The following is a 25,759-nucleotide window of genomic DNA, read 5'->3' on the forward strand; positions in this document are numbered from 1 at the left end:
TATCTTGTGATGGACAAGGAATTAGAAGAAAGGTGGATTGCCTCTGTTAGGGTCACTGGCAATTGCTCATCTGGGATGCAAAGACACCTGGAACAGTGTTGGGCAGGGAGGTCAGGTGTGAAGGGTTAAGTGGGAGATAAAATACCTGCCAGGGCAGAAGCCTTTTGGCTTGATATTGTCAAACTTAATGAACATTCTCATAGTTCTTCAATTATCATCTTCTGGAATGTCATCCTCCTCCTCACACTTTCTTTTTAAATCTTTTTCGCTGTCATTACTTTGACTGATGTAGTCTGGATAGCTGCCTGCCCAGGCTGCATTCAAAGCAAATTGGAGGGTCCTGGTATCTGGAAGTAATTGCTGCATGTGTATAGCCACTTAGCGGGATTAAAGGCAAGTAAGAAAAACAGGTGCTGCTGTTTCAGGGAACAAACCTCTGAAAACTTCATACCTTCTGAATATTTAAACCTCAAGCCCTGGCTACTTATTCTACTTGCTAAGAGGCCAGTGTTTGTCTGGAACTAGATGCAGCATTGTGCTTAAACCAGTGCAGGGAAAATAAACTAAGGAGTGCCCTCAGCTAATATTTATCAACTGGAGGTATGTAATGGCTATGTCTCCACATCTGTCCTGGTAATATCAGTACCAGAAAACTCTTCATGAGAGGTAAGTCTACCACTCTTTCCGTACCATTTCTCCTTTTTTATTTTTTAAGAAGTGTGGGTGTCTGTGCAGTCCTGCTCCCTCCTCCCTGAATTTGTCTGGGATTTAGCATTAGTTGAGGAGTAGATGGCAGATACATAGTGCAATGCACACTGGTACTCACCTTGCTGACTGCCCAGGGCATGACACCAGATCCCAACGTTCAGTTAAGTCATAAAATCACTGGATTTGAAGGGAAATCCCCAATTGCCGAGTGTGGTCAATCCGCATTGTATCAAAATCTTCTTTCCTTCTCTTTAGTAGGAGAAACTCCCCTACCTGTCAGAACTTCCTTCTTCTTTCAGCCTGTGTGAGTGAAAGTTGACTCGAACCCACCTATTTTCATGCTTTTATTTATCTCTAGAGCAATTCCTGGTGCTGTGAGAGGGAGAGACAAAAATCTGGCTGTTCCAGCAGGAATGTGCTTAGAGCATCTTCCCTCATTGTTTGTGTCATATTGTTGGTGATGATTAGCAAGATACCTAACTTGGCATCAATAATTATTAGGCAGCTGTAATCATACAATAAGTGGGATGGCAACCAGGGGAGGAGAAAGTGGGGGGACAAGGAGGGGAGGGAAGAGTGAGGGCTCTGATGTGTATTATGCTGCAATAACAGAACTGAATGACCCAAAGGGCTTCAAGCAAGAGGCCCTGAGGGTGGTATGTATCTGCCCAGGCTCTGAATTGCCAGACTGATGCATTACTTCCCTGCTGTGTCTTAACTGTGATGATATTTCATGGTTGGTACTCATCTCTCCTTCTATTCCCCACTTTCTGTTTTGTCCTTTCCTTTTACTTTTTTCCTTTTTTTTTTTTTTTTTTTTTTTTCCCCGGTCCAATAGTGCTTAAGTCCTATTCTTAGGAGCAGCCTATTTAGAATGAGCTTTAAAAAGGATGGTTAAAAATCAACTTTTGCATAACCACTTGGATTTTATTAGAGCTATAGCCTATGACAGCACAGGGAAGCTATGCAGTCAAGCCTCTTTTAGTTTTCCTTTTCTCCATAAGGAACCTACCAGCTTGCCTCTGTGTGCAGTGCTGTTCGTGTTCTCTCTTTGAGCAGCTCTGCAAAGGTCAGTCTTGACCTGTGGCACAGCAGCTCTGCTTTGATTCTTTCTGCATTCCATGTCTTGAGATAATTTCTAGAAGTCTTGAAGCTATTTTGTATGCTTAAGGATGATCTTTCTGGATCTGATTCAGTGTCCACTGATGCTTCATCACCGTTTTTAAGTGATGATAAGAAAATGATATCACATTGCAGGACATATTGGTAAAGTGGAAGACTTGAATGATTACCCCAGCTTGGTTTGGGCAGACTTGTGATGCCAATGGTTGAATGCAAAGAATCTCCAAAATCTTTGCTTCCACCTCAGTTTAAGTAAAAGCAGAAACTGCTACAAAAATCTAATTGTTTTGCATGAAATATTTCTGTATTTCAATATGTTTAGGAATTGTGTGCAAGACACTTGGCTGGTGATATTCTCATAACATGCATTGAAATTAATGCATGGAAGCCTCCCTCTTGAGAATCAGACCTAAAATGCACATAAAATAGAAAATTTCTACAAAATAAAATATAGCCCCAATAAACCTTCAAGAAAATAAGTAGGCCACAAAGATGTTGTTTTCTCCCCAACTCTGGCAAAACTAATTAAGCATATTTATCTGACTAAATAGTTTGGTGTGTTGCAATAAAATGATTTTGCATCACACTGGCCCTCAGTGCTGGTTTATTTTTAGTCTCTTTGCTTGTCTCTCATTTCTTTGCAAGAAGCAGAATATTTCCAAGTACACACATTTGAATTTTTGTAGTTTGGGGGCAGCCTGGCTTATATGGGTCTTCTTGCCAAATTACACATTAATTCCCAGGATTTTTCTGATTGCTTAGAATAACAGATATTTTAAAGCTTAACAGAGGAGCTTTGATCAGCTTGACATCTTTGTCTTTTGACAGTCTAACAAATAGCTTGCCAGTTTGTAGGTAGCTTGCCTGAATAGCAGCCCAACATTGCAAAAGCTGTTTGCTCATTATACTCAGGGGCTGTGTATAATAAGCAGTATATTGAAGTTTTTTTCCACATGTTGATATTTCCCAATGCAAACCCAAAGAGACAGCAATACCCCAGGGAGCTGCTGACAGATCTGACTTTAAAATAGAGCTGGGCAAACCATTTGCAAGGGAAAAACAAAACAAAAGCAAAACCAAAAACAAACCAAAACAAAATAAACAAAACCCCCTGTGGTACTACAAAGTGCTGAATTCTGACTATTTGTCTATTAGTGATTTACTGGTGAACTCTTAGTTTTATACTTATTCAGCAAGTGGTCTGTATTTGGTCTCTGCCTGTGGATTGCTTGTATAAAGCATTTTCTTTAATGGCACTGTGAGCTCTGTCTTTGTTCTTTAAAGAAAGTATCCTTCAGATACAAAATACCCAAACCCCAACTTTTGCTCCCATCATAAATGCCAAAAGCTCCTGAGAAATGGAGAGAAAGCACTAAAGTTGTCTTTTTCTTTTCTTTCCCCCCAACATTTTCTTAACTTAATCTGATAATTGCCAGCCTCCACAGAAAGATTTGCTGAGAAGCAAGGCTCATATGGAGACCAAGCAGCAGGAGTACGACCTACAAGTGGAGTAACCTCTGCTCTTTTTCTAGTGAGATTCCAGGGAAAGAAGGTGTTAAGCCAATTTCTTTCTCTGCTTTGTGCAGTAGGTATTCAAGCCCTATCTGAGGGGGACAAAAATATGTCTGTCAGAATAGGGGAAAGCAGTTGAAAGGACAGCTGAAAGGAGATCTCCAGCAGCAGCCTGGACATGGTGCTGGGCACCCTGCTTGTTGTGACCCTGTTGGGGCTGGTGTTGGGCCGGAGGCACCCAGACGTCCCTTCCAGCCTTAACCATTCTGAGATCTGTGATTTAAACTCTCCCCCCTGCCTGTTCCTTGATGCATAAGTCTAAATCTGTGTTTACAAAAGAGGGGCTGTTTTTTACCTGTTTGAAGGAATGGATGTCCTCATAGAATTGTGTTAAATGGAGGGGTTACTGAAAAGTCCTTCCTAACCACATCTGCTCTGGGCAGCACAGCTCTGAACTTAGAAGCCATGCAATGAAAACCTTGGAAACCCTACGTCTTTCTCACTCAAAAAGTGAGCCAATTAGCTCTGTTCATGCAGCCAATGTTCCCTCAGTAAGAAGCTTGAACATGCTGTTTTTAATGTTCTGGCATGTTTACCAGCCTTTGCATCCTATGGCTCTGAATAACGTCCCATAGCTGGGGAGAGTGATGCTTCAGGCAGATGCATCCATGACACGTCTTGTGATGGCATTTGCCTTGACTGGAACTGAGTTGTCTTTCCTCCCTGTAAACTGAATCGTCTTAAGAACTTGTTATGACTTCAGCTGCCATTACAGCTGTCATATTTCATTAACAGGTGACATCAAATTAATGGGTAAAGTTGCAGATGCTCAAGATTTCTCCTAAATTTACTGCCGCTTTCTGTCCACATGATGTGGACTGCCAAGCTGGCTTGAGTACTGACCAAGCTACCACCAGCTACTTGGAACTATTCCATTAGATTAGAGCATCATCTGAATTTTTATAACTGTATTGTTTTTTTCTCTTTCATCCATTCACCAATCTTGAGGTTAGTTTGTTGCTATTCACAGCTCTGGACATTTAACTAAATTTCTGCAGAACTAGAACTGATGGGAACTCTTTGACCCATTTTGGAAATGATTCCTTAGTCTATGGGATTGCATAAAGGTAGTTGTGCATATTCTTTGAGATCTTGTGTTTTTGAAAGTATTTGTCATAGTGTAGACATTTCTCATTCTTTGTAAATGTTTAAAATTCCACAGAATAATGGTGTAGTCAAATGAACTGAAACAAACTAATTGAAAATATTTGTGTGCTAAACATCACTTTTCACTTGGAAGGCAGGTCTCTGACATGCATTGCTTAGCTGAGTCATTTGGAAACAGCAAATCTAATAACCAGCTCTCAGCAGACTCTGGTTTCCCTTGTGTTCAAAGAGGTGGGCTGGCTGTTGCTGCCAGGCTGTTGGGTTGCAGTACAAGCAGTCTCTCCTGAGCTGCTTTCAGATCCCCAGAAGCATTTCCTTCAAAATTCCCCATTTTTTTTTTCCCCCTCTTTCAGCACTTGTCCATCCTCCATCAGCATCCTTTTAGTTTTCCACTCCAGCCTCCTCTAATAGCCAAGGGAACTTGCTGCAGTCCTGGCCATCTGGATGTTATTTTTTGTACTGAAAAATTTGTTGCAAGATCACTTTTCAATTCTTGCTCTGTTTTCGTAGTTTATTTACAGATATAGTATTATCACATGCAGCTTTCTTGTTTTGTCATAACTTCTACTTCAATGTGAAATGAGGAACTACAGTGAAAATTTGTTTCTTTGGATTGTATATGGATGTGTTGTAAGTTATGAATGGGGGATCATGCACTAAGGACTTAAAGATTTGGCAGGATTATATGGCAGGGAAAGCCCTGTATTGTGTGCAGACATACAGGTAGCTGATGGCATTTCTGGCAACCAGAGGTGGTGGGTTCTAGAAGTCCTGAGTACTCTAATTCAGCATGACTAGCTCACCCTTCTGTAGTACTAAGGCTCCCTCTCCAATGGCATTCAGTGCTTCAATGAATGCTCAACTTTCCCTCCTTATAGTGCTTCTCACAGCTTCCTTTTCCAGATGGCACTTTAGTCAAATATTGTTGTCTAGTCTGCACACAGACCAGCCCTTGTTGTGCTACTTATTTTCTACACAGCAGCAAAAACTGAAAGCAATCAGGAACTTAATGAGACATAATGAAAGGTGTTTCATAAAAGGCAGACATGAAGTTAGGAGCAGTGCTGAGAGAGGCGCACTGCGCATGGACTCAGAGCAGGCAGCAGAGCCGTGGCAATTGACCACTTCTAGGCTTTGCTCTCAGGAGCAGGCTGCTGACCTTGAGCCTTTGAGGTGACTGAGCAAGCTGTTTGGGGCTCTTATTGCTTTTTGGAAAGTGGCCTTTATTCTTGAACACTTTGTTCCAGGTGTGTGCCACATTTGAGCTTGATCTGTGTGTCTTTTGGCTAACCTCTAATAAAGAGGCAGGGAAGGCCAGCACTGAGCTCAGCTGAGCAGAGGTCATTTGGGCAATAACAGCAAACAGCTAATGGGAGAAATGATCACAGGAAATCTGGAGGGTTCACTCAGTTTGGCTTTTGTTTGTTTGTTGGTTTCATTATCTCTGGATGTCTCCTACTTAGGTAACAAATTAGGTTCCAAAGTCTTGAGGAAGAAGTGACTACTTGTGAAATGTCACCAAGCACTCCTGGATCATTTACTGTGGCTCCAGATCTCACAGGGGAAGAGCTAAAGGCTGGTGACATTGAGAAATAAGGACAGCAAAATGCAGACCACCGGAATTAGCTGAACAACAAGGATAAGGTGAATGATCCAATTGGCTCTTTTATGCTGAGCTAGATCAATGAATGCAGCATAATGAGGGAGCAGCTAGACAAAATGTCCTGCAGAAAGCAGAAAAAGCAATTGAAGACTGTTACTTAGCTGAACGCAGAGGAGCTCAGAAAAGCAATAGAACTTGCTTCAGGAAAACGCTCTTCTCTGAGGGCTCTTTGTGGAGAAGAAGTGGGATGTACCCAGTGGGGTGAAGACAAAAGGACAAAAAGTCCCTTCCTGGACCAAAGGGCATCACTGAAAAATAGAAAAGATCTTGAGTATAAGAAATGCAGTTGTTGACAAGTCAGACTGGACTAGCTGTAATCTCTCCAGCACAAATCTATGTACCTGCAATGCCTTTTAAATGCAGAAAGGAAGCACAAAATGACAACAATACCATGCTTTCTGTCCACCCCTTAGCAAGAGGACAGAACACTGTAAAGAAGCAAGGAGACAAGTGAATACTGAAAGGGAGAGTTTTTATAGCACACTAGGCTTCCCCAATGTCAAGAGGACAGTTTTCTGAGTTGGATATCCAGGAACATCATAGTTACGGATCATTCATAATAACAGCATGTTGGAGTTCAGGGACTAGGGCTCTAGCAGATATCTAATGGGGTTGCCTAACATTTTTATGTGCTGCAGTAGCAAAGGAGGACTTCCTGAGCATTTTTCTAAAACCTATTGCAGGAAAAAGTTCTTAGGAAGAACTTATTTACTTTAGGAAGAACTTTACTGAGAGGGTTGTGAGGCATTGGAATGGGCTGCCCAGGATAGTGGTGGAGTCACCATTCCTGGAGGTCTTTAAAAGACATTTAGATGTAGAGCTTAGGGATATGGTTTAGTGGAGGACTTGTTAGTGTTAGGTGAGAGGTTGGACTCGATGATCTTGAGGTCTCTTCCAACCTAGACAATTCTGTGAAAAACATGACTGGCATGTAGAGTCTCTGATGTAGAACAACTTGCTCCCTTCCATGTGGAAAATAAAATATCTTTAAAAAATAATAGCAATTCTGTACTGAGCTGGGTAAATCTAGGTTGGAAATACATGATGGGTTGATGAGGCTGAAAAAGTCTATCACTGACTTGAAAGTAAGTTGCATTTGCGAACTGATAGCTGTGGTCTTGCTGCATTTGCTTGGTGCAAACAGAACGTGGCACTGAGCAGCAACCTGTATGCTCAGAGCTGTTAGTGGTTTCCCCAGAGGTTATGGCAATTGTCAACACAAGTTGCTGAGAAAAGGATCCTGGAGTGGGAAACATTAACAAAACCTGGAAATTGTTCAACTAAATTCCCCATGGTCAAAAAAAAAACACAATAAAAATAATAAAAGAAAGCTAGAAACCATTACAGCTAAGACAAGATGAGGAAGCAGTGATAAAATGTGAGATTCTGAGAGAGATGATTGCAATGAATAAAGGGTCATAAATCATTTTTAATATAAACTGTGAGTAGTTAATAGGGGAAAAAATGCAGGGATTAATGAAGTATCAGTGATGTAGAGCATTAGTTAAAAAATACATTCTTTTGAAAATACAGTTAGAACAGGAAAAATACCAATCAATTACAGGTTCACTGTGTTCCAGCCACAGTCAGGCTGGAAGTGATGAAGCAGGAGAAGTCACAGATGCAAAGCAGATAGTTTTGTTTATATTGGATAGTATTTGGCTGGGGTCAAAAATGAACACTGCATCCATACATTGGGCTGATTTTGTCAATTTTCACCAACCTGGCTGGCAAAAAGAATAGCAGCCCAGAGAAAGTGATTTTTCTTTCATGTTATATCTCTTTACAATGGATCCTTCTGATAGAGTGCAATCTGTCATTACACTAACTATCTGTTCAAGTGAAATGGCATCCCTGATATGCTGTGTGACAGAGCGAACATCCTAATGGATACAGAGGTACGTTTCCACAAAGGATGGAAAAAAAAAATCTTGAGGGAGTAGACATTCATGTAGCATTTCTTTTTAACAGGATATGAGGTCCCTTAAAATCCTTTGGAAATCTGAGCCAGAAATCCTATGATTTTATGGCTAAGCTGAAGAGATTGAAAAGGTGTTGTCTATGCTGCAGTGGCACTCCAGACATGTGAGGTTCTGGTTGTGAAAGGCTCTGTCAGGAGAGGAAATTAGTCTAGTCTACCATGCAGGGCATAATTGCATGCTATGCCATCTGACATAAGTGCATTTGAGGGAGAGGGAAGATTTTTGCAGAGATAACAAATGGAATACAAATGCTGTAAATAGAGGCTCTTCACTTAATGTGTTTTGTAGCTCATAGGCAAAAGGCATGGACAGACTGGAGAGAAATCATTGGCCAAAGCAGTGTCAAAATGCTGCAGTTGTACTACAGCTTAAAAATTGTCATTTTGCATTCACTGATTAAATGTGTAACAGTGTCTACTGTCAAACATGCAGTTGTGACATGTAATTTATTACCTGCAGGGAATCTATTTGAAAATGTGCAACACTTTGTATTATGTATTAATCATATGAAACACTGTGTTGCATGGTGGAGATTAACCAGGGTTTGGTTTCCATACAGAGTCTTGGAGATAAATCTTGCCGTGTGGGTTGTTTCAATTATACAGTGCTTTTCTTTATTTTTAGCACTATAGAAATGTAATAATTTGGCTGGAGGAAGTCCAACCACATTGTAAAGTTAATGAATTTCTTAGCAGATCTTTTTTTAAGACGTTGTGTTCAGAAAGAGCCACTGAGCACAAAATTAATTGGGCAGGGTTACAAAATATCCAACTCAGACATTATAGGAGTCAATGAGAGAGGTTGTGTGGAGAAAGGCTTATTGCTTTTATCTCCTTGCATGTCACAGCCGTATAGCCAGTGATGATGATGCTTTATATTGAAAATTAAAGGAGTGCTTCAAAGCCAATTTAGAAAGAAAAAGGAAAAACTGTTGTTGCAGGACTAAACTTGGTGGGAAATGTGAGTTATGACTGCGGCACAGCCCCAGGGGCTTGCTACTGCTAGGTGTTTGCTGGCCTGGCTCTGAACCTTTTGCACAGCTCAGGGTGGAAAGTTTGCACAGTGCACGTGTGGTCCTCCTGCTCCCCATGGGGTCAGTGGGTGCTTCACCTTGGGAAGGGTGCTTCACCTCTGTAGCACCTCTGATACTTCTGCCTGCATTTTATTCCATCTTCTCCTGAAGCTGCTGTGGTTCATTCACTGCTTTTGCCTGTCAGAACAAATCTACCAGTGTGTTCATTGGAGGCTGAGATATTTCTGAGTAGAAAACAGCTTCATATGTGAAGATCCCTGTTAATGTGACCTAGCATTAAACATTAAGTCTTTGTCCCTAGGGATGTATCTATCAGCACAGCGAAAGGAGGGACAGAAGTCTATTCAGCCTGTCAGACCAACCATCCTTGCTCCTCTCCCTGGACCACAGAAGAAACTAGGAAGATAAATCACCTCCTTTGGCATCTCAGTGGGGAGCCTGATGAGACAGAATGAAGCCAGATCTGAACACCCAAGCACAGCCCTCCTGTTCACAAGTACCTGCACGAGCAAACCAAACGCAGAGAGCTTCTGGGTGAGTTTGACAGAGTTCTTTAATTCTGGTCTTTACTTTCCTTAGCCCTGACCAACAGCATGTCTGAGAGGTTGGGTTGGGAAGAGTGATGTCTTTACCACCTTCTCATCTGAGCCTTTGATGTTTTATGGCAGTCAAAAGGCTCTGCTCAATTATGTAACTGAACAGTAGCCTAAGGGTCTGTGTTCACCTTACTGCAAACAGAAACACTGTCAGGCATGGCCACACTGACCACAGGAAGCTGGATTATGTGGGACATGGGATGACGAATCTCCACCAGTAAAAAGCTCTTCTTTCCCAGTAGGCTTCCACTTTCAGCACAGTGTCTCCTGATAGCATGGAAACAGCCCTAAATTTATGTGGAACTTGGGCCAAAGTGTTTACCAGACTCTGTTTGCTTAAAAATAAATTAAAAATAAAGTAGAATGTTTAGTGTTTAATATTGTAGTTCTCCATAACATTTGCATACTCATTGTGTGAGTGCCTTAAGGCTCCTTACCAAAGATTCTATGCATTATCATCATACATATATTAACAGTGTGTTTGAACTCTGTAGCAAATTTTAATTTTTCTTTGTCAATATCAATGTTTCCATTGCCTACACAAGATGGAACGAGCTCTGTGTTTTCATTATATTTTTCAATTAACTTTTCTTCCCCTCATCAATGCTGTTGTGGATTAATTCATTCTCTTCACTTTTCTTCAAGAAAAAAAAAATCATTATTTGATATGAAATATTTCAGTTCCATGAAAGAAAACTCTGAAAGAGAAAGCTAAAAATACATAGAAATGTGCCATGTAAAAATGTGCTAAAAAGGCTTTTTATGCCATTTTAATGACCAGTCATAACAGCAGCGGATTGGTCATCTCAAGAAGCCAGATGATTCAATGGTTCAAACAAGCTCTAGAAATAACCCAAACGTGGCCTTCATGGCGCTACTTAAGACTTACAAAGACACAATCTGGGAACTTCCTTCCCTCTCTAGGGCACCAAAGGTTTTTGTACAGTTGCCACAGCACTTCTGTGGTAGGTTCATGGCTCCTGGATGTTACCACAGAAGGAGAGAACCGCTTTGTTAATTATTGGATGAGTGTAGGGAAAGCTATTTTTCTGCCATTACTGATGGACAATTCTCCATTTTCCAGACCCAAAAAGGAAACTCCCTTGAACTCCCAAGGTTATGGACAGCTTTGTTAAGCCTTGTGAAAGAGTCTTAGGCTCAGTCATACCTCTAATTTGGTGCTGTTTCTGGGGTCAATGATCCAGTTACTGACCTTCAGGGCAGGAGGTAGAGATACCCCTGCTCACATCAGCAAAGTCTCCCAGAGAAGTCCTTGTCCTTGGCTCGTTATAGAGGAACCTTCACAGAACTCACCCAAAGCAAGCTGGTTTGGCTGGCTTTTGTTCTCTCTAGATTCAGGTGGGTTGAACTCATTCCTTCCACAGGAGGACACCGTGTTCTTGCCCAGTGGTGTGATTACTGTTTGGGAAAGCCCCTGCACTGTGCAAGTGCAGGACAGAAAGCCCCGAGCTGGTTAAAGCTTATCAACAGCAGCGGCAGGAGAGCAAGGGACAGATGTTCAGGGACGTTCTAGGACAGGTGAGTAAGGAGTAGGGACCTCAACCTCCTCTGTCCCTCATTTCTCCTTGGAAGTGCCAGCTGGCAAATCCCTGGCATACCCTTAAGGTTACTGTGCAGGATGTTGTGTGCATGGGGCCTGCCAGGCTTTTGATCCCTCAGTATTTAAGCATTGCCTGTTTAAAAGAGGACGTGGAGTCATGGCTCTGCTCATTTGGAGGGTGTTTTGTTGCCTTCATAGGCAGTTGATTATTCAAGGTCACCATTGTCAAGCTTGCCCTGTAGGATGACAGTGCTCAGGATGTCTAATGTGGGTACATGAGGAACCAGACAGTCTGTGGGCTTCAGGGCAAAGCACAATACACATTTAACACCAGATCTGGAGCACATCTGTGTCTCCTGGGTAATGAATAACCTCTTCTTGAACATCTGTATTTCTCCCTTCTTCTGTGGTCCTCTGTGATTTCGCTTGAAAACAAATTGCAGCAAATTAGTGTCCGCTGCTATGCAAAACAGCCATGTTGATTTTTTAATTTTTTTTATTTTTTTCAGGCTGGGGGGTGGACGAAGGTTTGTGTTTTTCATTTATGGAACTGTCTTTCTGACAGAGGTCTATGTTTTTAAAGGCATTACATGTTGTATACCAGCAGTGGACTGTTTGAGTAGAGTTTTCAGGAAAAAAATCCGTAGATGAAATAAGCAGCCATTTAATTTATCCTTCACAGTTGTTTCATGTAAATGAAGAAATGGAAGTCTTTGTGAGCCATCAAAGCTGTGAAATAAATGCACGATTAGCTGCATGAAAGTGCTGAAACCCATTAGCACTCATTTTAGAATAATAATGTACTTCAAGTCTATTTGTTGAAATATAAATACAATTATGTGGAAAGAAATTAATGCACAGTATGAAGTTTCTTTAAGATCTCATAAAATGTTCTGCAGTACAAGATTAAATTAATGAAACCATGTTTTTAGAAGGCAAACAATTAGAATGTTGTATGAAAGTATAGATAAAATTTATGAAAAAAGTTATAACATCAGCAGCTCTGAGCATCAAAGCAAACAAACATTTATAAAAACTGGTCTGGGAGATGGAAGGAGTCTGCGTGTCCCACCTTCAGTGGTGCTGGCAGTGGGCAGAAAAGCATGTGTAGTTGGGGGCAAGTTAGAAATGAGCATGTTTCTGGCAAAGGGCATGTTATGTTCAAGTTAGTAGAAGTATGTCAAAGGTAAAGATTAGGCAACAGATTCCAGCTTTTCTCAGTCTACACTTAATATACATTTGGCTCACAGAGTGGGCAAGCGGTGTGTGACTTCCAGCTAGAAGGCTCCCTTACCTGTTCAAAGGCTCTGGAGAAGCCAGCTTGCTGCCTCTGGGACCCACCTGACTTTTCTGGATAGATGCAGTAAGAAGTGAATCTTGCAGCAAACTTTGCCTCTTGTTTGACACCACCGGAGGTGCCTTCATTGAGAAAGTGTGCAAAGCACTTTACGGGCTGGTAACACCACCACCCCCTTATGAAACACTGCACTCCTAGCCATGTAGGCATTCCTCCTCCATCTCTCCTGAAATGAGAGACCAAACCAGGAAAAAGTCTAGAGGGGAGGAGCAAGAGGCCAGACCTGGATGCTGGTCAGGTCTGAAGGACATAAAAACATGCACACTTCACAGCTTGGACACAAACAAGTGCACTTCAGGGGATGTCACCAGAGGAGGTCTACAAGTGAAGGCTGTGGGGAATTCACTGGATAATTCAATAAGCCAGGGTGCAGCCCTGATGCAGCAGAAAGCACCGAACCCTCTCCAACCTGCCTGCACAACCTGCTTCTTACTGTTGCTTCATCCAAACTCCTGAGATGAACTCCTGCCCATATTTTTCATTTTGGGTGTTTCATGTCAAAATGTTTTGGCTTGCATGGCAGTATGCTTGATTCCCTTATTTAGGAAGAGGTTTTTCTAACCTGAGGAAAGCCAGCTGGCCCAGAGAAGTGCAGACCTGTGTCCCATGCCATCAGCAGGTGCTCAGAAGCAAATTCTCAACATGAACATGCTGTGCTAAAACAACAGTTGCAAGTCGTGCCCCTGGGGGTGTTATTGGATTTTCAGTCCACAGCCAACCTCGGCAGGAGTAAGATCTTGGTGCAATTGGCCATGACACAGCCTCTGTGGTCCTATGGACATAGCTCAAAGTGTCAGCCCTCCTTTGCAGAGCTATCAAGAGGCCACATTAGGGAATTCATTTTACACCCTGGCAATGTCTGCTTGACATCATAAAAAAAACTCTATGAAGAAAATTAACTCTTCTTAAAAGAAAATTAATTATAGTCATGGCATCACCTGAGAGAATATTCAAGTCATGGGAGGAGGGAAAACGGACTTTAGTCTGTTCAGTGACACAGCTAATTCTGCTTCAGCCCCACGAGTTGGTGAGTTTATGGAAAGAAGGATCACAGTCCAGGGAAGTGCCAGAGCTCCTCATCTCTGAGCATGCAGTTAATGTTTTCTGAATCATCCGGGTTGTGTATGTACTTAAATACATGTGTGCTTTTGCCCTTGGTGAGCCGGCACAGCACTGTCTGATTCTGACAGTTTGCCAGCTTAGTTAGCTATCCCAAGGAAAAAGGGAATGAAGGAAAATTTGAATAGTAAAATCACTCTCTCTCTCCTTTCCTCATAATGGCAGGAGAACTCACACCACATTTACAAACCATGGCTTTCTCAAATGCTCCATCATTTTGTATTGACTTTCAGACATGAAGAAAAGATCAGATGGCAGGACTGGTCTGTTAATGTTGTAATAACTTATACCTGAATTGCCAAGAAGAAATGTGGATATAAAAAACTGCATGTGATAATGGCATAAGTATGGCATTTCTCATCTTTTTTATTTTTCATAATGAAATACCGTAGTAATTTTAATAGGAATGTGAGATGTTTTTTGTGCAGTATAGAAAGTTAATGTATTAGTCTTTTGCCTGTTTACACTAAGTTTTAACATGTCCTAGGACACAAACTACATCAGGGAACTGTAAAACTGGTATTTGTGCCAGCTAACTTTAGCCATCTGAAGGACGTCTAGCTGAAACTTTGAAGCTTAGCCTTGTAAAAGCCACACATTGTAATTCCCTCCACAGTCACATCGAAAAATAGAGATGAACACTTCCAGGAAGTGAGAAATCCTGCACCCAAGTCTAAATTGGCTGGGTCACCTTCTGGAGGCACCGTGGACAGATGACCAGCCCAGAGCAGACGCCAATGTTCAAACAGCTTCAGTTGGAAGACCCCAGTCCAGTTCCCAGTGCAGCTTTTGATCAGGTTAAAACTTTGGTGCATGGCCATTACTAATGTGATTCTGCCTAAAACCAAGACTCAAATCCTGACCTTCATTGAACCCAATTCTTTAGATGTTATGGGCATTAATAGATTCACCTTTGCTATCCCTACCCTAATCTCAACCCGTGGAAAAGTTCAGCTTGGAACTTCAGGCGTGTCTTCAATAACAACCTGATGGAAATTCCAACATCTCATCTCTCTGTTCTCTTGACTCAGCCTGGATATTTTCTAGGACCTAAAATGCATCATGGAAGCATGCTAAAAATTAAAATGAACCTGAATGTCTGAATCATGATCCAGAGAAAATCTATCTTTGTTTTCAGATAGCTCTTTTCCAATAGATCAAGTGCTGTAAACACACAGGAATGCATGTGTATAATTTAGTGAGGAGATTTTAAAGGTTGCTGAAGGTCAGGCAGTTTGGGGAACACGCTGGGCAATGCTACACGTGTCTGCTGGCAATGGAGATGTTCAGGGACTGGCTGAAATGTGTGTGACCGACAGCTGTCCCTGCACAGACACCTTCTGTTCCCAGGCCCCCAGCCACTGATTTCAGATCAAACATGGAACCTGAAAGCCTGGTTAGCATCTCCAGGGAACAAAGTCAGGCATTTAAATAAAGGATGCCAAGCCCAGTTCAAAAGGACTCTGTGTGTTCAGAGATGCAGCACCCAGCAGACCTTCTGGAGGCTGCCCAAGAAGGCACAGCTGTGCACACCGAGAGCTCAGAGCCCACAGCAGCTGGGCCAGGCATGCAGTAATACTGAGCAAGGCATCTGTAACTGTGTGTAAGAGCTCTACAAATAGCTAATATACTCCGGGGATTTTTCACGATGGCTTGTTTTTGGTGCACAAACGCTGGCACGCTGCTCACATGTCATGCAGGAGGAGCTTTTCATTTTCCTCCTTCGGTGGCGTCACGGGGCTGTTGAGAGAGTGGTTTTGTAATGACACTTGGGCTGAGCTAGCCTTCATATGTGTCATGTAGGGAAATGTCTCGTGCTGCAAACATGCATCTGTCCCGGCTGTCATTTGTTTGCCACAGCAGCACAATTTGCTCGGAGTTGTTCCCAGCAGAGGGTCTTAAAAGCACAACAGTTTAGCAACTGCTATGCAGTGATGTGATGGCAGTTGCAACATCATCACTATTGTTGAAAACACAACAGTAACACTTCCAGAGTCCCCAAGGAAGAGCTGTACTATTAGGGTTTATGCACATGCACACATTCCACTTTCACACAAATGCACAGAGTAAGAGGCATTGCAGATCAAGCAAATTGGACATTATTCTCACTGTACAGAAGTGGTGCAAGCATATCAAGTGACCTGTCTGATGTTATACATGGCATCTATGATAAAGATTTATTGCAACTATAAAAGATTTATTGCAGGGGGAAGAAATTAAATGACACCCTTCTTAGTGAAAGCAAAATTAAAAAAAGAATGGGCCTTGGGATGAAGTCAAAACTTAGGGGGGCAGAGTGAGTGCCTTCTTGCTTCTGTATTAAGGATATTTTTGGCTGTCAAATATGTTGCCCCTCATGCTACCTTCTTCAACAGAGATGCTTTGATTTGTTTGTTAAATTTAAGACTTCCTTCCTGGGCTGTGCATGTCCAAAGAACAAGAGAAACTGCTCCCACTTGGCCATCTCTGGACAGATTTTCAGCTGATGAGAATACGTCTGGGAACGGAGAGCTGATCCTCCCCTGGGAAAGCCAGTCTGTAGAAGCAGCTGCAGCTGGTGCAGAGAATCTGCAAGAAGGTGCAGCTCATCTCTATTCTTCTGACATTTCCAGGACACTGCATTGACTTTTCCCCCAAGGCAAAGTGGCTACTGACATGAAAATTTGCTTAATCAGGCTGCCATGCTAGGAACCAATTTTATTTGAAATTCTTTTAATTCTGTTTTGTACATGCAGCCTTAAGTCCTCATGCTGGTTAGCAGAGAGTGTTTGGATGCCCCTTGGCAGCTTGTTAACGCTCTGTTAATGCCAATTACAGCAGACCATAAGTGCAGAGAATCAGGGTGGTTGCTCTAGCATGGAAAGGGGAAAGGTTGGAGACACGTTTCTAACTACAGCCACAAAATGCAACAAACTTCTCTTTGCTGAAGGGCAACATATAATGAATACAGAGAAATCAGGCTGGCTTTTAATTGCTCAGTCTGCAAATACTGCCACGTGTGATGGGAAAGGTTCAGATTCATGTGCAGGCACACTGTACGTGGGATGGGATGGCACGACTGCTTAATCTCTTTGCATCTAATGACCTGGCAACCTTTGCTGTAATGAGTGATACTAATGAAGGTGTAAGGAGTGTGTCACGGCTCCCCTCCAAACAATCAAAGTTAGAGAAAGCTCATGTAACAGTAAAACCTAGAAAACACTCTGAGCTGTGAGCACGAGGAATAATTTCTCTTTGACAGATTTCTTCAGAAGGGCTTACTCTAATCAGACCCACCCAGTGGCACAAGTTTCCAAAGGACCAAAGCTGTCCCAGGATTTGGACCCACCAAGCTGCAAGGCTGTCAGCATTTCATTTCTCCCCTCAAATACTGGCAGTCCACCCTGTCACCCCACTGAGCTGTTCAAGTCCAGTGAGTTCTCTAATATGAGAGGAAAGTGTGATGTTAGCTGACAGATAATTGATGGATTGCAGCCCCAGGATTAAGAGGAGACATTGAACCAGCAGCAGAGTCACAGGGAGAGCTCTGCACAAGGGGTGATGCTCTCAGACCTTGCTGTGCTTTCTGCACACATGGCATCTTTCACAGGTTTTCAGTCACTCGTCTCTTTTAGCAAATCATCAATTAGAAAAGAGACTGCAGAGTTATATCAAATAGATACAACTTCAAATAAACAAGCAGAATCAGAGACTTAATTTCTGGTTCTGTTTACGATGTCAAAACTGGCAGACTGATGGGATTTGTACTAATGAGCTAATTGGGGATATTTCCCTTGACTGTTCTATCAAAAGCGTGTTGTGCTCTAATCAGTTACTCCTTGACAGCAGATCAGGAAAACCTGCAAGCTTTAACCTACTGTAGTCTTCCTGGCTTTCTGCTGGGCTGTGGGTGCCTACCAGAGCCAGAGATTTGGATTCAGAGCAGTGGTAGCAGCTCTCATAGCTGAAGAGTTGGTTTTTCTTCCTGCTTGTTACTGCCTTTTTTTTTTTTTTTTTCTTTGGGATCCTTTTTTCTCCTGGATGATTCATTTTTTCCATATGGCTTGTGATGGGAAACGAGTCCTACCCAAATTTGTCTCGTTCTTCTTAAAACTGCATCTAGCTTTAATTGCCATGGTTACCTGCATCTCTGCACTCTGTCAGGGAGCACCAGTGAATGCAAACCAGCTGAGAACGGGGAAATGATTCTTGTTTCTACTGGCTTATAAAAATATTCCTGCCGATTTCTTCTTCCCAAGTTTGATTTTCCCATCGACTCTTATTGCTGTTCACCCTGACTAACTCTTGGGTTCTCCACTGGCCAGTACTGATACCAAATGCTTCAGGGAGGGCGTGCCCAATAAATCATAGAATCACAGAATGGCTGGGGTTGGAAGGGACCTCAAAGATCACCCAGTTCCAACCCTCCTGCCATAGGCAGAGATGCCACCCACTAGATCAGGTTGCCCAGGGCCTCATCTAACCTGGTCTTGAACACCTGCAGGGATGGAGCATCCACAGCTTCTCTGGGCAACCTGTGCCAGTGCCTCACTGCCTGTCAGCCTTTCTTTGTAGGAGAGGTACCAGAGATCCTGACCTACACTCTCTCCCTGAACAACAGGGTTGATTCAAAACACATCAATCATCCAAGATCCTTTGTTCAGGGAACAGCACAGGTACCAGGAGGCTACTACATATTTTGATCAAGCAGTGCAGCTTGAATCCAAAACATATAACTAATTCAATTCTCCCTTTAAATATACATAATTCAATCCTTAGTAATGACGAAACTTGAAAAGCTAGTTTGGGCATTTGTAGTCTGCACTTTGGAAAACACAATACCACAGGTGTCTCCTTAAGTTTTCATAATCTTTTAATGGGCTATGGATACCTTGCTCAGCTGTCTGTTCTGCAGTTATGTATCAGTTATGCTCCCAAGCAGCTGAAATTTAGGACTACTGGTTTTCAGGTACATCTTTGTCTTGCTCGAGCGTTAGGTGATGGAAGAGCCATAAACAGCATGTGCTAACCATGCACGAATGTCAGAAGTTGTTTATTTAAGAACAGCTGCAGTTAGAAATTGTAGGGAAGATTGGCTGATAAGAAATAGCATTTATGTTGATACATACTGCTTGATATTAAGGATGCAGACTGAGCATTTTCAGTCAGTTTTTTCCTTATCAGAGATAAAGTAAAGTAAAGGAAATATTTTCCGTGGCTTGTTCCCTTAGTTGTTTCTCTAAAGGAAAAAATCAGCACTTCCTGGCTATGGGAGATGACAGCTTCATTCAATGGGGTGTGGATCTGATAATCCAAAACCTTCATGAGACTGAGCCAGGATTAAATCTAAGCAAACCAGATTTACTGGCCAGACGACTGCCAAATCTCCAGCTCAGATCAGGAAGCAGGGCTTAATAGCAACACCATGCAAAGATAAGTGGGCTGCTTCCAGACCCGAGGAGGTCATGTGCAGCTCAACTAATGCATCAACACCATCACACAGCTAGTTACAGCCTTTTGTTAGAGCCAGGTCTTGCGTGGACGTACCCCTGGCACTCTAATCCTGCCCCAATCTGAGCAGGGCCATTCCCCACACACTGACTCTGCTCAGGTCAGTGCTGCTGGCTGGGGAACTGTGCTGATGGAGCCACATCAGACATCTGTCACCCTGTGAGGTCTCTATGCCTTATTCTGTTCCTACTGCAAGTAATACAGATTTATATACCAACAGAAATACCTTCATCACCCTCTAGGAATACTGCAGAGCTGTGGTCCCAAACAAAAAGGGAACAACATTTTGACAGCAATGCATCCAGCCAGAAAAAACTGAAGGATCTGAGGGACAACATGTGTCAGGCACGTTCTCAGGCAGAGATTCACTGAGTACCAGGTAGATCCTGGGCTTCATCAGCACTGGATACCCTAACTCTGTAAGCCCAATTTTTCAGTGCATGCTGACTTTTTAAAGATCATCCATAGAAAATCAAATCAAAACAAAACCCCTCCAAAACAGTGGGGGGCATCCTTCCCCAGGAACCAGTTCTATATTGCTTAATAAAAAAGCTAGACCATAACCAAGAAAAATGGTTCCTGAGTGCACTTCTGATTGGCAAGAAATTTTTACTGCAGATGCAGATATCTCTGGCCATTCCTAAGCAAACAGACTGGGCAAATGCTAAGTGCTCCAAGGGGACCATGAGGGATTTTGCTGAATGCCATCCAGCAGAATAAATATCATCAACCAAGTAAAACGTACTGCCATCACAATCCAGGACACATTCATATTTTGTCCAAAGAAGGGGATGGGTGTGCTCTTTGTGACAGTGTGAATTGACTTGTGACAAGTATCCTGAATTGGGCCTTGTTCAGCCTCTGTGTTAAAGGTGGTACTGGGGGGTAATGGTGAGCTGTGGGCCTGAAATCATCTCCACCACCTCTGATAGACCTGTTGCTTCCTTGCAGGTGTTGTGTTGGGTGGGTTACTGGGAACTGGCTGGAGCTGGGGCATTAGGGCTCCCCAGGTACCAGCTACAGCTGCTGTAACAGGGGGCTCCTCAGCGTTGGCAGACAGTAGGAGATGGACAAGAAACACCACAAAGCTTTCTACCAAGGGACACAGGAGCCAGGGTTTCTCTTGCTGTAGATGATCTTTGCCTCACTGTCTATTTAGAAAAAAAAAAAAAAAAAAAAAAGACAAGAGACGTCTGTGTTTGCTGAAGCAGTGCAAAGAAACTCTAAAGCAGCCAGAGCTCAAAGCTTCAATGTATAAATCAAACATGTTTCAGCTCACACACCATTTACTGCAAATACAATGCTGGGAATTCAATATTTGCCTTCTGGAACAGGAGGTGTTTCACAGGGCCCTTCTGTGTCATGATATTATTCTTGTCCACTGACCGAATGAGTCTCAGGCTGAAGTTTCCCCTGCAAACGCTGGTGATTACTGGAGCAATTTGAAACGATATTCATTTCATGCTCATTGTTAGAAAAGACATCTCTGCCTGTAAATGTGTTTGCTCGGTCAAGAACTGAAAGCAAACAGACAAAAGAGGGACAAGCAGTCAAGGCAATCTCTGGGAGAAAAAAAAAATGAATAGCTCTTCTCAGCAAAACATTCACTTACAGTAAACTCGAGGCTTGACAATGGCAAAGGCGCTGTAAGGGGTAACGTTCAGACAAGAGAAGGATGAATAATTTGCAAGGCACCTGGTACTCAGAGCTCAGTAGTAGCTGGAGTGTCCATGGCTCAGACATTGCACCAGAGACCAGGGTTCACAATAGAGTGGGGAAAGCGAGCTCAAGTAGAGCACTCTGCTATTTGCTATCATTTTTTTTTTCTGCCAGGGAAAATAAAATATTGGCCTCTCCTTCACTCCCTGCCCTCACTCCCTCTTTTTGTTTGTTTTACAGGACAGATTACTCTGAAAAGATTTCTGAAAGCATCAAATCTAGAAGTACCTGGGTAAATGAATTGTGCAGCGGTGTATTCTTAAATTGGAGATGAAAATAAATTGTGTTACATGGATATGTGTAAAGATTGTCGATGTGAATTATACCTTGGTGCTTTATTTTTAAAGCTTGGAGGGAAGTGAATTACAGTATTAGAGTTCATTTTACAGCTTATTGAAAGTAGAGAGACCCAAAAAGTGTGTTTAAAAATTTTTGAAGGCTCCCTTTTATTTTTCTTTTTATGAAATATGCAGGGATTAGGATGTGTGATTCTTGGTGGCGAAGAATCCAAATAGAAACTGAGTCAGCTGGCTCGTATTCCCATGAGCTGCAGCTGTGTCACACCCCAGGGAGGCTCCTGTGTGATTTGGGGTTTCCAGTTCCCATCCAGCTCCACCTCCAGGTGAAATCCCTCCTGCAAGGCAGGCCCTACTGACCGAATGCTCCACGTGGTGATGGGTCTGGTCCTGAAGAAGGAGAAAGTAGCCAGTGCCCCTTCTCTTGGTGGTCTCAGAGCTTGAGGATCATTGTTTAAGCCCATGCACAAGTGCAAAGAAGGGATTTTCAAGGGAGATGCAAAGCATTAAATTCAGCTACTAGACCTTTATGCCAGGCTTAGCTTGGCTCTAACTCTCTTGTGGTCAGAGGGTCATTGTTTCTTGATAAAGCAAACATTTTGTTATGGATTAGGCATTCTGTCAGTGATAACAACAGTGATTTGAATGGGGCTTTGTTAGTACTGGAGTGTAACAGGAGGGGAAATGCAACTGCTGCAGAGAGGAAACTTCATTTTCATAGCAAAATGTGGCTACTGCAAGGTCATAAGGAGAAAACAGCTCTATCAGGTAGATGGCAATTTCAGGAGGAAGGACTCGATCTCATGCTAACATCCACAGCCAGGATATGTCTGTTTTAGCCCTGTGTCTCTTACACAGAGATGCACAGGGTCTCCTGCTGAAAAGACATGGAGGAAGGACTGCCAAATTCCCTTTGAAAGAATTCCCTATACAAAGAAATTATACTCAGAAATATCCAGAACTAGAATGATTTTTTTTTTTTTTTTTTCCAGAGCTATTAATCATTCTGCTTTCGGGTTTTCAGCCAGTCTTGTAATATTGGAAATTAGAATTGGAATTTTTTGACAATTTCTTTTTAAAGGTGCCTACTCAAGTATGCTTAGCCCTACAGCAAACACATGAAGATGTGAACAGCCATCAAGTGTTTGAAGGCTAGGGCTTCTGTACTGTAGACACCATAACATAGGAGTGCTTCTGCTGGTGCTTCAGTCAACTTCCTTTCCTCCTTCCTTTCTTTTTCTGGATGGTGAGCATGAAAAAGAAATTGCTTATATGGTTGCTCATATGGTTGGCAAGGGTCTCACACAGACTACCTAAAACACTGTGTCTGTCAAGAAAGACCTAATCTCCCTTGAGAGACATCAGTGACTTTAAAGCCATGATGAATTAAAGGCACCGTAATTAGGCATAGAAAATTTAAGGATTTTCTCTTGATAATGTGTAAGTTGGATGAGGATGTTGGAGAACATATATAATTTCAATGCCATCTGAACTATGAGAGAAAAAAAGCCAAAACAAGGAGTCTCTATTGTCAGAGACTTTACTGTCATCGAGTTTTTTGAAATTTGCTAAGTGAATGATTAATATGTGATGAATTTACTAAGTGAAAGATTAATATGTGATACTATTTTAAAGGGCCTGTTTTCATGAGCACAAGAGAATATCCTGCCTGCTATAGGTCACCTGTTAAAATGAAGGGAGAATTTATGATTTTTCTTATTTTATTGTTCTTTTTGAAGCTGTAATTCATTTAATTGCTTATTTATACTTGATTCTACCAATTCTAATCCAATTTATATTTGCAGAGGAGGCTTCCTCCAAATAGAATCTAGAACCTTCATTTAAAAATGGAACATAACAATTGCAAAAGTGTCTCCTGCTTTTCAAATACAATTTATTTGTTTTCTAATCTTTAATTTGACATATCAAGAAACAATGTTCAGGCCAGACAGCTGATTATACCATGATCATCAAATTCTAGATGCAGACGTTTTACACACTTAGACCAGGAACTAAAATGATTGGCTTGGCTCCCTTCTTTCTCCAGTCTTGAATTGTTGGTGAATAGTCATGTTTTAGATACAGGAGATCTTGAAAAGGAAGCAGTATTATACCTGCCTAATTTTTTTCCTATAAAATATATAATACATTGCTCAGGTACAAATTTCTCCTTTGTTTGTCATGATAATAACTGCTGAATATTAACTGTCTTGACCTGGGACCAAAAATTGTGCCTCACAACCCATGACTTCGCACTGAGATTCTTTTACCTCAATTCTTTTTTTCTTTTTCTTTCTTTTTCCTAAGCATTTCATTTTCTTCCCTATATATTGCCTGTTAGAAGCAATGTATTTGTTTATGCTGACTCATGAATTATTTGAAACAATACTCATTCAAGCTACTGGAAATCCAGCATTCAGTAGATGTTACCCCTTCCTCAATTACTGCAGATAATGTGGGGTGAGGCATCTTAAAGTTCTTTTTCTCATGAAGAAGGAATATGATAATATTTTCTAGAGGAATAATCCTCTAAACAAAGTGAGGCAAACTAAAGCTGAATCTCTCCCTCTCACTATTAGTCACAAGATAGTTTATTTTAAGCTGGGAAAGTTCTGATGAAATGTTACAATAGGAGGGAAATTACATACAAATGTTTAATTAGAAGCTTTTTTTTCCATACTAAATGATACTCCTTGAAGAATTTGTAGGCCTAATTGGTGTTGTTCTACTCCTTCTGCAGCTCTAAAAAAAAGACCAAGGATGAGCTGACATGAGAGGGAAATTACCCATTCAGCACATCAGGTGGGTAGGCGGTGGGATGCAAAAGAAAAAAGTGGGCAGGGAATTGCGAAGAGGAGAGGGATCCATGGGGGTGGAGGAGAAGACAATCGTGAGAGGTAGTCTGAAAGTCTGACAGGCAAAAGTTGGGGCTGACTAAAACAAAATTTTTTCAGGTTATCCCCAGGCAAATGGCTCTAGAAATTGTTGGTCTTTCCAGAAGCTTCAGTATTCCCAGAAAGAAAACTCTCTTAGAAGAATTTTCACTTATGCACTTTTATTGATAATGTCAGAGAACCAGAGTTCAGTGGGCATTTGTTAGTGTGAATTCAGTAAATAGTTTGTAGAGGGAAAAGAAATCACCATTCATGATGTGTTGCCTGAGGATTTGCAGAGGATTGCCTGCATGGTAACAACAGTGGGAATGGATTATGAAATATCAAAACAGCAAGGCAGCGATATGAAGCTTTTCCTCAGCCCTTCCTGCACACTGTTAACAGAATGAAAATGTGGAGGTTAAGTACCCTCAACATCAAGTAACCTTAAAACCAGAGGCTAACTTTAACCTCAGTATTAAATATTGAATATCCAACTGAAGGTTCTCTGCAAACACACATTTATTCCACCCCTCACTTGTTAAATGCACTCAATACATTGAAAATGTTCTATCACAGAGAGGAGAATTACTTGACACGTAGTTCAGAATCAGGCTGTACCTCCCTGTGCTGAAGCAAAAAGTTATGCTTTCTGGTAATACGCTTCTGAGTAACAAATATGCTGGAGCACGAAAGGCCACGTTATTGCCAAATCAGTGTTTTCTTTATGTTATCATTTCCTTTATTGCATTATTCTGCTTGAACCTTATGATCAGCTGATTTTTTCCTATGAATTTGTTCTGATCCCTCGGCTTACAGGAATGTGTTCCTGCAGAGGACTTTATAGGACACAATCCATGCAGACGTGAACAAGTTGTGTAAAGTTGATTAGGTCCAAGTAAGGCTGGCATTGTAGTCATCCAAAATGTTTTAAAGAAATGTGAGTAAGACATTTTTTTCCCAGTATGTACGTTTTAAATCTCCTACACCAAGTTTTGCAAGTCTTCTGTGAATATTACAGAGAGCTATTTTGGGGCTAATTTAGGTTTACTTGGGAAGGTTTGTGAATGTTCATGGTTTGGGAGAACAACTCTACAAAGTCTCTTCTAGTCTTTGCTGAAGCAAGTTCAAACTACGCAGAGGGGACTTCTTCAGCTCCAGCTTGGAGAATTCTCCATCTTCAGTGTTATCAGCGGGGTAATCTCCTGATATGCTGTGGAGGAATACAAAAATATCCTGGCTTTATATTGGCCAAGGTGAGCTAGGAAATAAGGAAGTTACTCTCAGATCATATCTGGCAATAATTCAGGTGCTATTTGATTTTTTTTTTTTTTTTTTCCTTTGGACAGAGGCATATTTTCTTAATATTGTCATGATTGATTGACTAGTTCATGATATCTTGACTGTGCTTGACTATGCATGGAAGCAACTTCCATAAGCTAATGTCATAGAAATTAAGGCAAATTACTCTTTGATTCTGTCTGAAATATGAAAAGAGTGTCAGGGGCTGGTGAACTACACTACATCTTCTGATGGTCCCGCAGATCTCTCTCTCCATTTC

General features: G+C 41.8%; 2 long non-coding RNA genes across 3 annotated transcripts; both read left to right on the forward strand.

The window, feature by feature from the left end:
• Window positions 1-454: 454 nt before the first annotated feature.
• LOC311437442 lies at window positions 455-15,422 on the forward strand. 2 transcript variants are annotated; one of them, XR_014693465.1, is made up of 3 exons: window positions 455-666; window positions 9,504-9,721; window positions 12,595-15,422. It is a non-coding gene; the product is annotated as an uncharacterized lncRNA (long non-coding RNA). The 2 variants fall into 2 exon arrangements; XR_014693466.1 differs by lacking the exon at window positions 12,595-15,422 and adding an exon at window positions 9,926-10,355.
• A 6,227-nt stretch (window positions 15,423-21,649) lies between these two features.
• LOC311437443 lies at window positions 21,650-25,164 on the forward strand. The gene is made up of 3 exons (XR_014693467.1): window positions 21,650-22,093; window positions 24,066-24,127; window positions 25,018-25,164. It is a non-coding gene; the product is annotated as an uncharacterized lncRNA (long non-coding RNA).
• Window positions 25,165-25,759: the final 595 nt, after the last annotated feature.

This window comes from Aythya ferina (genome assembly GCF_964211825.1).
Source record: "Aythya ferina genome assembly, chromosome: 5".
NCBI lineage: Eukaryota > Metazoa > Chordata > Aves > Anseriformes > Anatidae > Aythya > Aythya ferina.